This window comes from Tympanuchus pallidicinctus, unplaced genomic scaffold (assembly GCF_026119805.1).
Source record: "Tympanuchus pallidicinctus isolate F22 unplaced genomic scaffold, pur_lepc_1.0 scaffold23, whole genome shotgun sequence".
Lineage (NCBI taxonomy): Eukaryota > Metazoa > Chordata > Aves > Galliformes > Phasianidae > Tympanuchus > Tympanuchus pallidicinctus.
This window is the reverse complement of record NW_026294740.1, coordinates 8,437,768-8,453,507: the sequence shown is the minus strand read 5'-3', so window position 1 is coordinate 8,453,507 and position 15,740 is coordinate 8,437,768. Positions and strand designations below refer to the sequence as shown.

The 15,740-nt window shown below is 44.5% G+C and overlaps 1 long non-coding RNA gene across 1 annotated transcript in view; it reads right to left on the bottom strand.

Annotated features, from left to right (window-relative positions):
- LOC128083303 (uncharacterized) overlaps positions 1-15,473 on the bottom strand; it is a 75,256-nt gene extending 59,783 nt beyond the window's left edge. The window contains exon 1 of the long non-coding RNA XR_008208026.1: positions 15,301-15,473. This is a non-coding gene — a long non-coding RNA (uncharacterized LOC128083303). The remainder of the gene's footprint in view (positions 1-15,300) is intronic.
- Between the last annotated feature and the right edge of the window lie 267 nt (positions 15,474-15,740).

Here is a 15,740-nt window from a genome sequence, read left to right as displayed (position 1 = left end):
AACATTGCTGAGTTCCTGTATCCACAGAGCACATAGGCACACACTGCTAGTAGTAATTCTACAGGTACTTTCACCACAAATCATGGGGCATCCCCAGCTGTGATGAGTTCAGCTCATGCAAAAGCCATACGCCTATTCCTATCAGGCCCCTCATTTACCTGCTGCTGTCCTTGTGTGTTCCACTGTAACACAACATGATAAAACATGGGAGCAGCCCTAAGGCATCTCAACTGAATAACTACCAACAAGACATATAGCCAGCAGCACAAAGCACTCTGACCCAGACCCCTGTCAATGGCAATATCTGACAGAGAGGACTCAGGCTCTTCTCTCCACATCTTGACCCTGGCTACAGCAGTTTGGATGATTACTGAAATCTCATGGCCCTAACAGCAGGATGGCAAGAAAAGAAATATTCCTACCACTTTCCCTTGCTAAGTGATCCAATCTATATTCTATGATCATAAAGGAGATGAAAGACATGTAACACCATAAAGAGCTGATTCACGCAGCTGTAACTGGCTTATGCACAGGACTCACCATGGTTCTTTCCCTAGATTAAGCAACAGTCCTGTGCTTTATGCCAAACCCATCTCACGGAGGCACTCCAGTGTGCAAAGCCATCACCTGAGCAGACATGGGCACAGCAGGCACGAAGGAGGCTGACGCACACACGCACACACACACACACCATCCCCCAAGCCAGCAGGAGCAGCAGAGGCAGGCAGCCATGTCACAGGTACCTGGTGCTTTCAGGACAGACTTCCCACCACCCCACACTGCTCCCCTTCTGCTCAGCCAAGTCAGGTGGGAAAGGATTCCCAGTGCCAGAAGAGCCCCAGGCAGGTGGCAAGCAGCTGGGAAGACCACGCTGCTGCTTTCCTAAGGCTCTGTGATCTCTCACTTGCAAGGCTTCTTAAAACCTTTTCTTCCCACCGCACATTAGCAATTCATTGGGTGGTTTCTACAAGTCTGAAAGGGAACAGACAGACAAATTTCTAACATATGGAGAGCTGGGGTAGAAAAACTGCAAAAACTTCCCTGTGAGACCAGCAGCAAACCCCCAGCAGCAGGGCCACTATTGCCCCAGCAGTGCAGGGCTGCCGTTCCCCCAGCAGTAGGGCCACTAGCCTGCAGCAATGCTCCAGGGAAGGCACAGCCAAGGGCACTGGGGAGGTCAGCAGGCAAGAAGCTGGCAGCAGGAGAGCTGCACATCTCCAGCCACCTTGTGCCCTTGGTAAGTCATTGCTCTTCTCCAGTTTCCCTCTCCATAAAGTGGTGATCAAACTTCACAGCAGACTCAATTCATGAATGCCAAAAATATTAAGATACAACAGCAAAGATTCTGTATGTAAATCTGCAAATAAAACAGCATTTGTTGGGGAGGAAAAACCACAGGTGGGGCTGCGAAGATCCAGGTTTTGATGTCTTCCTGCAGCAATCTCCTCCCCCTGGAAAAAGGCTGTTCTGAAACACAAACTGCTTCTGTAATGCGAGTTTTGTCCAGCAGTTTAGTAGTATTATTTTTAAATTTACTAACACTAGATAGAAAGCCATCTGCAAGTTTACAAGCTCTCACACAATTGAGAAATTCCAAACACTGGGCTGTATTTTAAAAATGGCTTTGAAAAATCTGGTTTCGTATCACCTTTGGTTGCTAAATAAGCTTGTCTGGTGATTAACCACAGCCCACACAAAAATAGTTACAAAACAGTTTTATGACTAGAAATGGTTTTATGAGTAGAAATGGGCGTTGGTAAAGCAGACTGTTTTTTATTTTTATTTTTTTTAACTGAAGTTGAAATGTAAAAGAAAAACAATATGAGCTCTGTGAGCAGATTCTTCATGGTAAATAAATATGCAGTGATTTGGAGAATGCTAAGCGATCGTTTTTAGGACATTTATTTTTGGCAGGGTAAACACTTTCAGACCCCAAGCAACTTCCCTGTGTGTACAGAATCTCCAACTGTGAAAACAAAACAAATAGCTGAGTTTCATTTGTTGCGATCAGAATTTTTTTCATGACTGTTTAGAATAAAGTTGGATGGTATTTGGAAATGCACTGTTGAAGCATTATAATCTCCACTGGTAAACATCCTACAGTATGTATATAATACAGAAACTATTCTTGTACTTCAAAGCCTTCCCTCTTAATTTGGGAGAGCGGAGGATACAAACAACCTTTTTTCCCCCTTCCCTGCTTCCTTCACCTAGCAGAAATCCCTCACTGTACTGCTGCAGACTCCACGCACTCACACAGAAAAATTAGACAAACATCAGACAGCAAATTGCACTTGAGAAAAATAACTCTCTTGAGAAATAGGATATAATGGGAGGACTGTACAGTCTGGGAGCCTTAATATTTCCCCACTTGTCTGGGCAAAGGCTTTATTTTTTTTTTGTACAGGAACTCACTGTTGACTCTTCAGGATTGAATATCCTGCTGATGAGGAAATCTGGGACACGAAGGGCAGATGCTCAGCTGGTGAGACCCCAGCCCTGCCAGCCCTGCCTGCCCTTCTTCCCTCACCACCATGGAGGAGCACAAAGCACAGGAGCAGAGCTGAAAAACACACCTCCTTTTTTTGAGCGATCTAATTGAAGTCTGGCTGCTCACCACTCCTGAAAACATCCATCCAACCTGTCCCACGCTGCGTGTCCAAGGAGTGAGCAGCCAGCATTAGTCAACGATCTGGGAAACGTCGGCTTGCCAAGGTCACGTAAGTCTGTGGCAGGAGAAGGAGCAGTAACAGCAATCTGGCTCTTCTCCTGCTTCACAGCCACAAACTTTCTTCCTCCCCTAACAATTACATATGTGGGTTTCCTTAACAGTTTCTTTTTACATTCCTGTTTAAACAGCATGGGGAAAAGGAAGAGGAGACTTGATGTGGAAAATTAGTTTTGGAAATGCTGAGTGCTGTGGATTTGCCAACTTCTGCTCCTCCAGTCAATTCATTTCAGACACTCACGGCTCTCACCGAAATGCTTTTTTTAGGTTACATGTCAGATTTCACAACGGAGACTGACAGGATTTTTCTGAAGGCTATTCCCTGAGAATTAAAAAGGAAAAACAATGTGCAAATTCTGCTGGCACTCCACTGCAGCTTCTCCACGGCAAAGCTGCAACAGACCCCAGCCTGGCAGAAAGAGCTTGCTCGGCATGTACCAGGAGATCACCAGCACGAGGGAGATGTGCAGGCCTCTTACGTGTAATGAAGCCACACAGAGCCTGAAAACGTGCCAGAAGCGCTCTGCAGCAAAGCAAGGTGCAGTTGTGGAGCGGGTCTGTAGAAAGCACAGCTCCTAAATAGAGCCATCAGCTGCTGCAGGCGGTGCCAGGCTGCTCCCAGGGCACCGGGGCTCCTTGGCTTCACCACTGCATTGGCACAGCGCTCCGTGGGACCCGCAGAGCTGCAGTGCTGTTCCTCGGTAGGGGAAGGTCAGAATTGCAGAGTGGCACCTTTTGGTAGAGTTAGCAAGGCCTCCAGCAGAGGCTGCAGTCTCGCTCATATTACTTGTCGAGTCCTTGTCACGCTGTTGGACACGCACATTAAGAAATCATTGTTTCTACCCAGTTATTTCCTGAAGCTAACAGGTGTTTGAAGCCAGCTTCCAACTCTGCCTTGTCATCCCACAGATAGAAACTGAAGCACTGCGGGATCTTCTTTGTTGTTTGTCTTTTTAGGGGCAGACCCTGTGCTTACAATCCTTGCTGGGGCTGTTTTGGCCAGCCCTCTGCACGCTGACAGCCCTTGCTGACAGAACAGGGATGCAGTGGCAGAGTGTCACCTGCACAGAAAGCAATGGCTCGACCTAAAAAAAGCACTGCTGTAAAAGCCATGCCACTGCAGCATCACAGGGCATTTTTATTTGATATCCACGTGGATGTTTAAAACATCATCATAATAGGATAAAGCAGGAAGTGTTTCAGATATTCCAGGGCCACTTCTGCATAAGTTGCTCAGAATAAGTCATCCAGTTACATTTCAGTTTGCACATCAGTGTGTGCAGATATTTGATTACACAGCTCTACCAGAGAAAACGTGGAGTCACTGTGTGAGCCGAGGGCGGTGAGTTCACACAGGTGGAATTGAGCACAGCATTGGTTTCCCAAGGGTTTTCTGGTGCTTCCTGAAGCTGACAAGATTAATTTAGCAATTTGGAAATCTGTTGCCAAGTCCAAGTCCCCAGAAGACTGCATAGCAATAGGAAGATTAAAAGCAGATGGCTCAGCAACCAAGGTTTTATAGTTACACTTTTAACAGACTTAAAATTCTTGAGCTTCATATCAGATCTTCATTCTTTCCTTCAATTGAGAGCGTTAGTACCTTCTGAGAACCTCCGTAGGAAGTAAAGCCAAGCACACATCATGCTAACAATATGACCTCAATTAAAATATATATACCTGTATGATGGGCTTAATAATACGTTAAGGAAATGTTGATTCTAGCTCAACCAAAGCACTATGCAATTAGACCATCCCTATGTTGCATTGCTAATTTCCACAAGAGAACGCAGGAATTTAAAACATGAAGAGAATATTTCATGGAAGTGCTTCTGCAGCTGAGCTTGTTAAACAAACCTTAATGCTGCTGCAGCTCACAAGAGCCTCCCCCATGAAGGTGAGCTACCTGCAGCAGGCTGGGGGTGGCTCCAGGTCCCATCACACCTCCCAGACCATGCTGCCAGCTCAGTTGCCAAGTTCACACACACAGAAGATCTCTACCAGGGGCTCATCCCTCTCCAATGTCTTAGAAAACACCTTCACAACACGAGCTCACAATCACAGCTGACACTATAGCCACCTATGGAGGAGCTGCACACCCAGCTGGCAGGGACATGATGGTCCTTCCCTCATATCACCCACACCAAGTAACCTCAGGATTTCTTTCCTAGAAGTCATTTCAGCGAGCTCTCTCAAAGGCACTCTGAGGGGCCCAAGCAGCAAACATCTCTCCCCTATGAATGGCAAAATGCTGATATGCATTAATAAATGCAAATGGATATTCCTGCCCAGAGCACCTTGTGATAGAGAGCAGCCTTCACACTGCCAGCCCCAGGGGCCTCGGGGCGCAGGGTTGAGGCAGTGTTCAGGTTTCCAGCTCTCTGGCCAGCCCATGTCAGCACGCTCTGCTGTGCTTCAGAGAAGTAAACCGCAAAGTTTGATACCAAACCCTTGAGCCAGAGGACACAGCCACACTGATTTTTCCCATCGCTGCAAAGAGACTTGTGGGAGTGGTTCAGATCTGGGGCTGCCCATGGTTCATTTCTGCTTTCCTCTCTCAAAATTGCAAAATGTACTTTGCCTTCAAATTGACATGACAAAAAATGGCACCTGCAAAAACTGAGAAGGCCTGCTTTGAAAACCCAACCCCCAAAATATATTTGGACACATGAATATAGCGGCCAAACCTCAACTTAAATCTTCCATATGAAGTGTAAGGAATCAAATAACCATCCAAAAGAGATGTCTGCAAAACAACTTGGCTCATAACATTTTCATTTGGATTAAATTAAAGTAATTGTAAATCTTCAGTGCACAGCACGAGAGCTTCATTCTATGTAACACTGTACGTATCCCATTAAGCTTTATACTACAAAAATGCTTTGAGAACCAGACTAAGTTGCCATTCCTTGGGAAAGCGAGTCTACACTAATAAGAAAACTACAAGAAAGCAGAATAAGCTCTGTGAGTAAACCTCCTCCACTGCAGTTAACCAGAGCTAAAAGAGGCAAAGGAAAAGGAGGGGCAGAAGAAACATTCCTTGGAACGAAGTGCAAAAGCATCATTGCACACTGATCTCATTGAGCAGTGTTAAGCGTCAGCTGTGCATGAATTAGAAGCTAGTGCCAAGCTGACTGTCTCACATATAAACATGGTTTATCTAATGATCCATTCTTAATTACCTCCAAGTTATGACTTCCTAGGCATCTCAAAGGTTTCAGGAGAGAAGGTATCCAGCCTCCAAGTCCTCATACACATTCAGCTGAGCCCTGCTTGCTGCAACTGAGCTCTGTGGGGAGCAAGAAACCTCAGCCATCATCTGTCAGGCTTTTCTCTAAATCTAGAGGATCAAGAAAAGCAAAGGAGGTGAAAATCACCTCCATTCATAACCCTGTTAAATCACTGCTCATCACCACAGATCATATTTTGATAATGTGATGAGAAAGCTCAATCCACATGTCAGAATATGAACTTACAGCACTGCATATACGTAGTTGCCTGTGAAAGCCATGCTAACCTCTGCTGCTCCCCCTTCCTTTTGGATCATCATCTCATCTCCACCATCCTGCCTTGCCAAGGATGAGGGTATCTGTAGAATTTGTATGAGCAGAACACAGGAAGGAGCAGCATGCTTGCAGATCCTGCCTTCACTTTCCTAGCCTCAGGATGGTCCTGGGGGGGGGAATACAGACATTCTGTGCAAGAGGGGATTGCTCAGCTTCTTCCCAGACACTGAACAGTTGCATCCGGCCTCGTAAGATGATCCCATAATGCAGATGCTACTGTAAAAGCACTGTCTGCACCCTGGACCATCTCTAACCTGAAGACCTGAGCTCTCTTCGTTAGCTCAGCGAGCTGCCATGAAGGCCAGCATACCTCTACCCTGCAAATACAGAAATTCCTGAAGGCCCACCACAGTGTGCTCTCACTGCAAGAGGAGCTGCACCTAGCAATGGCAGTGAAACACGCTGATACAAACACACTGATATTCCCTACGCCGTTCCTGAACATCACCCTGGGTTCTCCTGGAATCCCTCAATTCCAGCTTTCCTCCACATCACATCATGTAGGCACTCGATCCCAGCCATGCAGGAAAGCACAGGAGTCACTGAGGTCTGGGTCTTACCAGAGCTTTCATTTGATAAGCTTGGAGTTAATCACTCCATTTCTCCAGCCCAGCAGTAAACGGAGTATTAAAATCCCTACCCTACAGTTGTACTGGCACCATGTGCCAACCTAAGGGAGCGTTCAGCAAAGAGTCTTAAAGGAGGCACAGAAGGGGAAAGATTAATGAATAACTGGCACAATTCTGCTCATTAGATCTTGCTGAAGAAGAGTTCAGAATAAGTTAAACCCCAACATATGAATTTATTTCCAGAGCTCTTTCTAAAATTGCTTCTTCATCTTGGTGCCAATAAATCTAACATTCCAGCCATACTTTTCTAATAGATGCAAACATAATTTCTTATTTCTTGTTGGCCAGATCCACAATGAAATAATAATAATAAAAAAAGGAACGAATTAAGCAAAAGCAGTGTCTAGTATTTATCTGTCTCTATCCTGCATCCTTCTTTCTCATTACTCCTGCAGCTCTCCTATTCAAAGGCAGCAGCTCTGAAACAAGAGTTATCCAAGGATTACAAAGTGCTCTGCAGACATTCATAATTTAAGATAACTCACATCCTGCTGAAGGGAATACCGGATCCTCACTTTGCAGATGAAGAGCAGACGTGTTAAAACATTAAGGGGCTGAGGGGCACAACGAGGTAAGGCAGCACAGAACAATGTCCTCACCTATTTAACTGCCTTTATCTCAACCCAAATGTTCACACACACTCTCCCCCAGTTCTCCCTGCACAACCCACCTATGGAGAGCAAGTGAGCAGCTGTGTGGTGCTGAGCTGCCTGGCCTCACACCACTGCTCACGAGTCCACACATCACAACCACCAGGCCTTGTGATGTTCAGGCACTGCAATCTTTGCCATTTGCTTCTGAAGTTTGCTTTGTATAAACCATTTCTCTACTTCATCTCCTGAATTACACTCTTAAATATTGTTATCCCACCCCTATTGCATTCTTCTTCCTTGATCCATTGCTGTTTCATGCCCATGTGATCACGCAGTCTGTATTACACTGTCAACAGTCAGTGATGACAGTGGAACCCAAGGGCATCAGACAATCCACATCGCTCAGATATGATCTGCATTGGTGAAGCAGCTACAATGGTTTAGTTCTTTTCCCTATATCAGACTAGAATTTTACTAATAACCCGTTAAATGTACCCTACTTTAACTTGACTTCTCTGCCCACACTGTGTACTTTCTGACATCTATGTCAGCTATGGATTTTATGGAGCGAGCCATCATTTTCAGGAGGAATTTGAGCACTAGTTGTGTTAAGCAGCCTCTCTTTTAGTGCGGGGTTTTTATTCAGCATAGACTCTGCTTAGAGAATATCTGTCAAAGTCCCAGAGCCATGCTGAAAACTTCTAATTGAAACACAGAATAAGTTTGATAAGACATCTCCTGGTGAACCCCTCCCCACAAACCACACGATCAGGTAACTTAAAAGCAAAGATTTTGCTCTTCTACTTCACTGTCATAGAACATGTCTTCTCACTCTATAATTAATCCCAGTGAAAAGAAACACAGCAGCCTAACAGATTGACCTGTTGTGGTGCACAGTGCAGGGAGGATCACTGAGTACACAGCTGCAGAGATGCAGTTCAGATTTTCTAAAGTACCTCTTTAATGAGCACCACGTACACAGGACAGGACAGAGAGACAGTGACAACAAAAGGATTCTACAGCACTAGACAGAAGTGAAGCAGAGTTGCAGCATGCTAAATTATAGATGAGAAAGGCAGAGTGCATAAACAGGCTGTCTCACAAAAAGCCAAACCCAAATAAAAGGCATGCTCCAGCCAAAGTACAAGCTGATAACAGAAAATCTGGTTTGCTTCTGAGCTGGCCTGAAACAAAAGGCTGAACCCGCAGCTAAGGAAGAGCAATGAAAAAGAGACCGAGCCCAGAAAAGCAGCAGGAAAGTGCATCTTCAGGCCCCTCCTGGGAGCCACCCCAAGGAGCTTTACCTTCCACATGAACGACCTGCTGGCCTCCCTGCTCCCACCCAAAATGCATCCTCTAGATTACAATTCCTTCAAGAGCCATCAGTACCCTAAGACCAAAGAGAAAAGACAACTTTGTGGAGCTTGAGAGCATGGAGATCCCTAAAGACAGAACTCCGGAACTCAACCAAATCTTCTTCAAGGTGAGACCAGCACTGTTAGAGGAGCTATCTGACAGGTAAGCCATAAGCTGACGGCTCCAATCCAGCTGTTATACTTCAGACTCAGTTTTTGATGAACATACAAAGAGACTGCCAGAGGCTGCTAAGTAATGGTGCAGGAGGATCGAGCAGAGACAAAAGATGAATATTATGGAAATGGAATAATGATACTTTAAAAGAATGGGATACAGAGCTGACATTTTGCTGCTGGACTTAAGGAATCAGTCGCCATTACCTAATAGCAATTGGAGTATCCTAGCAAAGGATGTATCACACAAAAAAATCATTCCAATCTCAGCTGAATTTTAACTGTATCGAATAAAGTTGTACAACACAGTCCGACAACAGATAGCAAAGCTTATTTCAGGCAAGTATTTATACAGTGCTATTAAATGACAAGGACTTGGTCAGTAAATGGAGCTGGAGGTTGCTAAAGTAGTCTCTAGCAACCAAGATGATTGCTAGGGCAGAACAAGTTGTTTTACTCTGTTTAGCGTGTCTGCATTTTAAATCTTCCAGACATTATAGTAAATGTAATAATAATATGGCATAATGAAGATTGGTTGAAGTAATGAGTTTGGGAGGGTGAAGCAGTGACTTGTGCAGCAATATTTCACCAGGCATGTAGAGAGAAGCTGATGGAGTTTCTGCCTGGAAAGGGGTGAGGAACAGCGGATCACCACAATAAACAAAATGGGTGTGCTTCAAAAACAAGGCAACCTAGTAGATAACTGGGATGGCTTTTGCCTAGCCTGAAGTGCTGCAGTAGCAAGAAAGCTTAGTGGTACTGCAGGCAAGAGCCAGAGATCTAGGAAATGGTTTAAAGGGATTTGGAAAGCAGAGGCAGAGAAATCCACATTTTTTATAACCTTTAATGCAGCACTCATTCAAATAGACCAGGCATTGTAGCACCCTTCCTTCCAAGAAACAAGATCAAGAGGCTGCACTGGCCACCAAAACACCCTTGCAAATATCAAACAGTTCCCTCAGCATCTCTTTACTCTTCCACATCTCCAAAAGAAGATGCAAATATCAGCAGATGCAAATACATATGGAGTCATGGGCCAGCATAATTTGCAACAGCTGGAAATTTGAGCCACCTATTCAATGCAAGAGAAGAGTCATGAGTTCTTTCCTGCTCTATTGACTCAGCTCTCCCCAGCCCTACTCTGAGAACTCTTTGGGCACTGGGTTATCTACTACAAAAAAGCTGAGTGAAAATCTCCAGCCAGGAGAAAAAACAACAACAACACAACAACCAACAATGTAAGTTTAATAAACTGTTCTTCACAAGAAGAGATGGGAGAGGGAAAAGGTTTGTAGTACTGAGATCGTGAGAGTCCAGCCATGTAAGTGATGACTCAGTGTAATCTTGTGTTTCAACAAGATGAAGAAAAACATGTTTTTGAAATTGTTGAGTCTGGTGTTCCCAGCCAACATATATTCTTTTATTGGCCTGCAAGTGACCCTTTAAACTTGGGCTTGCTTCCAGCAATGGGTCCATGGCAATGATTAGAGAGTAGAAAATCCCTGCTACTGGCCAGCTGTGCTCCAAATTACCTTACTCAGCTGTGCCTATAAATGTAATTGCTTGTTTCCATGGAATTGCATCAGAATGACCTGCTCACCCCTCACATAATTCATATATCTGCAATTTCTCCCTCTGTAGATAAAAATCTCTTTCTTCTGCATGTGTATGAAAGAACTGCGAGGACGCAGTCTATCCTTCATTAATCAGGGAAATGGAAGGAGCCAATAACCCAGAAAGACGCGCAGAGTTGAAAGCACAGGTAGGTGACATCCTGAAACACACACTAAAAATATGGAAGCAGAGAAGATGTGGGTGCTGCTGGCTGTAACACCACACACCAGCGCAGGTGGACACAGTGCACCAAGCCCAGCATACCTCTATGGGATTGCTATGGGGAGGGAGCGAAGAAGACTTCGGAAGGCACTGGTGAAAGCCTGGGTAAACAACGTGGTTCTGAGGCAAATTAAATCTACAGTTCATTTTCAGGTCAGCCATGAAGACAGTTGCAGATAGAGAGTAGAGAGGTAAGAATTTGCCTCCTTTGCTTTTAAGAAAAAAGCCAGAGCAAAATCATATAATGATTCAGATGGTGACACAAGCAAAAGGTCCAGGAGGTGATTTTCCTAGAAGCGAGCTAACTTTAGATCTGTGTTTTAGAGTATAAATGCAACTGCCATAAGGACATAATTGAGCTCCCTCCATCCAGATGATGCCACAGGATGCAGCCATCACTGCACTGCACTCCCTGCCCCGCCGTCATTCCCCACCAGGCCCTCACAGCTCAGGCTCTCCCTAACACTGACTGAGGCTCAGGACTATTGTAACCAAAAATTAAAATATGTTCCCATTAAAAAATGAGGATGATAGCAATTAATTCCACATTTTCGTGAATAAATATCATGTGTCTGATGCCAGAGCAATTTGGCTTGTTCACAGAAGCTAATGGTGACACATAAATCCATTTTCCCTGTTGCTCAATAGACCATCTCACGCTGCAGACCAGATTTTGCACTGGAAAAGGCTTCTTTTGTTTCTGTTTTTCACTTTCCTTGCCATCCACCTTCCTCTCAACCTACGGGTTACATCATTCATTCAAAGCAACTGAAGTCAAGGTTGTCTTGGGACTGTTTGGCTGCTCAGCAGCCACTGACCCAGGTGACTTTACGTCCAGAAGCTGCCCACTGTTTCCCAGAAGTGACGTTACTTGACTGGAGCCAATGACCTGGATCTGTTCCCTCTCCTGGAGCCAGTCCCAGCAGCAGAGATGTGCCAGGAGCATCCCTGCCAGCATGACCAGTCTGCTCATCCTGTGCAGAACGAGGAAAGAGCCCTCTTCCAGCATGTGTGGTCCTCAGCTACTGAGCCACAAGGACAGACCAACAGCTGAATAAACAGGCAAAGCCATGCAGAAGAAAAGCTAATATGCTCCTACCTCTTCTCAACTGTATTATTGGACTCCAATGATTCCATCATATCAAAAATCATTGGCATTTTAGAAGTGTAAAAGGAAAAGCTGTATGGATTCTGACTATTTTGAAGTTTTACAGATGTTTGCTGGCCTAACATAGGAGGAGTATCATTATTTTATTGACCAAACCTTTTTTTTTTGTTTTCATATGGAAAATCTCAGTGGCACTTCACTCCGTTTGTCTTTTTTTCTTCTTTAGTCATATGATAATGTACACTTATAACCAGTGAATCATCCCCCCCCCAAAAGTCATAAAGAGAAAAATAGCTCATATGTGTGCCTCAGCGGCCAATGAATCATTGACGACAGGTATAATGGGAATAATTATATGCTGTTGAGAAACTTTACTCAAAGCCCAGCTCAGAAGGCTAGTTTCAAAACTTCTGAGTTATGCAGTTGGATCCAAGGTTGAGTGTGCCAGGTTAGGAAACAGCCAGGAGAATTTCAGATTTGTGTTACTGCAAGGAAATATCCTCTCCAAGCGTCTGTTATGTGTTGACAAATTGTTTATACTTAATGAAGCAATAATAATGAATAGTCTAAATAGACACTGATTTCTATGTTTTTAATTCACTTTTAGTGGGAAAAATATCCTGGCAACAGAAATAAAAATGTCAAACTTTGAATGCCAGCCACAGTTATAACTGTGCTATTTTAAGCAGTAGTATGTATTATTGAGTGTAACTTATATTTTTAGGGTCTAATCCTGGAAGTTTCTACTCTGAAGAGCTGCAGACTTCCAAAGCAAGTTTCTGAGGGCACGCATATGAATGTGAATTTGTAGCAGACAGCGTCCTGACAAGGAGAGATTCCAGCCTCAGTGGCACTTCGCACCTCCTAGAAATATTGTTCCAAATATGAACAATTGAGAGGCAAGTGCTCCAGAATGCAAATATAAACCCTTCCTAATCCAGCTCAAAGAAACACAGAAACAAGAAGGCATGGCTACTGCATTGAGTCGAGCTACAAAAGGCGGCTCTCCTAACACACGGTACAGTGACACAGCGTGTTTTGAACAGTGTATCTTATAGCCATCAGCCTTTTGCCCATCATTAATCAACATGGAGCCAGGTCCCACAGCCACACCTTGCAGACAAGGCCAGGGATACTTTGTTCTCGCATCTGTAGAAGCCTACTAGAGAGAAAAGATGCACAGCGTGCCCTCTCACAGACATCGTACCTGTGTCCACTCCTCTCAGCCCACAGCATGAATTTTTCAAAGTGCAGAATTCCTCAAACAGGGCAAACTAACATTATAGCTACGGGATAAATCACATCAGCTGAGTGCAGCATGAGCCCAGCCATCTGCCAATGGCAAACTGAAGTCTGCAAGTGCTAAATATGCTGTCCCCCCCAGTAGTGCAAGGGGATGGTGATTAGCACCATGCTGCTTCAGACACGCTATGGAGCTGTACAAACTCCAGCACCCAAGGCAGTGAAACGAGAAAGGTCCTTACTTGGGAGGGGAGGGTAGTGACACCAACTCCTCCAGTGGAGAGAAACGGGCACCTTCTGAGAGCAATTAATCCCAGCTGGCTATTTTAGGACAAGCTGAAATCACCCTCTGAAGGTTTTCATTTCTCCTCATCAACTGCAAGAGGAGTATGGCTCCAGCTCTGACCAGTTCAAACGTAAATATCTGATTTCTGCACGCCCTGAATTTGTGCAAAAATATCTCATCCTCAGTTGGGAAAGTAGTTGAAAAGAGATGAGTAGCTGCTGTTACATTTCTGGGAAATGTGAGATATTATATGACCTGTTAATTTATTCCAGAGTTCCCCTTTATGCTTTAACAATAGTGTTCAGTATTCAATTCAAGTCATAATACTTAATGGCTTGTGGTCAGCTAAGCTTATCCTCCATTTCTGTGCCAGCTTAAAAAATAAACAAAACTGTATCTACTGAATGGCACAATTAGTGGGATTTACCCTGCCCCTGCTACCCCAAAACCCACATTAGAATGTAAAAATACTGTTTCTGCTCAATTTGGAGAAGATGGGAAGAGTCTTACACCCTCCTATGGAAGACCATGAGAGCTGAACAGTTTGCTCAGATGAGAACATCAGGCTTTAGGGGAAACAAACACTGGGGATAGCTTCAAATTAAAGCTACTTTCACTTCAAAAACGTCTGGTGGCCTCAGAGTAGACTGGAAATGAAACATGTTAGGGGCTGCACATTTACTTAGGACTTGTTTCCACCAGTGAGTTGACTCGGCTGATAATCAGAGGGCTGTCCTCACCCCAAGTTCCATTCACACAGAAAGTGTGGAGTCAGGGTGCTTTTAACAAGGTCTGTTACCCTACACATAAGCAAACAACATAACATCATCATATATGAACCACCCCTCTGTCACCTCAAGTCTGTAGCTCACTTGAAAAGAGCAAACTCCGCTGCAGTTAATTCCGTGCTGCAGATAATCACCCCAGCAAGAGATAATCCTTGTCATGAAGAATCTACAACCAAAACCACCATGCAAAGCAGGGCAGAAAGCACAAAGGCAGAAGGAGGCGCAGCAACTCTTACACAAGCTCATCAGTGGTGCAGCTGGGAACACAGTATTTAATACTCAGCTGCCCTACTATGGTGCAAACGAAGTAAGTGCCAACTTGCCAAAGACACTCCACATCTCAGGCAATGGGAACAAAACCAGCTCCTTCAGCTTGAAGATCATTTTCTCTCTCAAAGACACCAGATCTTAAGCAAAGAAGGATCACAAAATTGTCTGAAAGCCAGTACCGGGGTTTGCTCTTAACTCCCATTACTTCTGATCCCCTCAGGTTTCCTGCAGCCCTCTTCTCCAAGCTTCAGTAGCACAGAAACCCACCCGATACACTGCTGTATCCACTGCTAACTGCAGTCAGCCCCTAGAGCTGCAGTCTGAATACCAGCAAGCATCATGCAATGAGACAGGATGTTTTATCCTACCTTACACAGAACTTCAAGTGGTTTCTTAAATTTATCTTAATAAAAGCACAGAATCAAACCACGAGGCTCTTTCTAAAAATTCAAGCTATTTCCCAATCTAAAACCATGTTTCTACCACTGAGAATGCAGATGGCTGATCTGAGAGCACATGTGAGGAAGAGAGGGAATATCTTACAAAATATTTCTGATGAACTTTCCTGTACTACACGGTGCAGATTTCCCACAGATCTGGACTTTTCCAATTGCACACTTTTCTCTTCCCTCCTGTGATAAGCAGAATCTAACTTCTGAGCCTTTTGTTCTCTGTCTTCAACACCTACAGTTCCCACAGCTACATCACTGTAATCTACAGATTCATACCTGATAACGCTGAAGTTATTCTGTAGCATCTTCTGAAGTGATATTTCCAAACTGTGAAGCAAATGCACGTTAATCTGCAGATCAAAGCTTCCATTTTCACTACATTAAAACTGACCTGGTCAACGTTATGCAACACAGATTCAGCAGAACCTTTGGAGCCAGCTTTACCAAGACCACCTGACGAATATCTTCATTTAACAGAAAAGGCTCTGAGAAGCCCCAGTGACTCCTGACAACCTACCTATCAGCACTGCTGCCTTGTTATGAGGACTGGGAGACAGGCAGTGGCTCCCTCCAATCATGGAAGATGACGAAGGGCACATCGTAAGCAGCCGACCCCAGACACCTGCTGCTGTGAGCACAGCTGCTGGCCAAATACAAGATTGAACACAGCTGCTTCACAACACTTTTCTCTAAAATGGAAGAGAGGGAAAGGGCAA